Genomic DNA, 672 nt, shown 5'->3' on the forward strand with positions numbered 1-672 from the left:
TTCCTGCACATCCCAACTGGGACCGAACCCGCAACCCTGGCACATAGGGATGATGCTCTAACCACTGAGAAACACCAGCCAGGGCCACTTTCTTTTTTAAAAATATGTTTTTATTGATTTTTAGAGAGAGAGGAAGGGAGAGGGAGAGGGAGAGAGAGGAACATTGATGAGAGAGAAACAACATCGATTGGCTGCCCCCTGCACGCCCCCACCAGGATCGAGCCTGAAACCTGGGCATGTGCCCTGACTAGGAATTGAACCTAAACCCTGGCATATCGGGTGGATGCTTAACCACTGAGCCATACCTGTGGGGCGAAATCCAAATTCTTTCTCCTTTGAGTTTAGCTGGCATGTCACTGGGCTTTGTGTGTGTGTGTCTCCTTCTCTTGGCACACTCTATCCGGGGCACACTGCCCATGCCCTGGCACCGCACCCCGCTCCGCCTGGGCACCCCGTCCATCTCTGTGATCTGGGGCCTGGCTGCCCAGACCTTCAGCAAATATTTGTCAACGAGCAAAAAGCAGGTTTAACAGGAGGCAGGTGAGGAGGCGAACAGTGGCTGCTGAAGGCACTTTGGGCCACTTTCCACCTTTTCTCTGTGGAACCGGGTCCCAGAGGGCCTCCCACACGGACCAGACGGGCGAGGCTGGCCTTTTGGCTCCAGAGCGGAAA

The sequence above is a fragment of the Myotis brandtii genome, unplaced genomic scaffold (assembly GCF_000412655.1).
Source record: "Myotis brandtii unplaced genomic scaffold, ASM41265v1 scaffold535, whole genome shotgun sequence".
NCBI classification, from domain to species: Eukaryota; Metazoa; Chordata; class Mammalia; order Chiroptera; family Vespertilionidae; genus Myotis; species Myotis brandtii.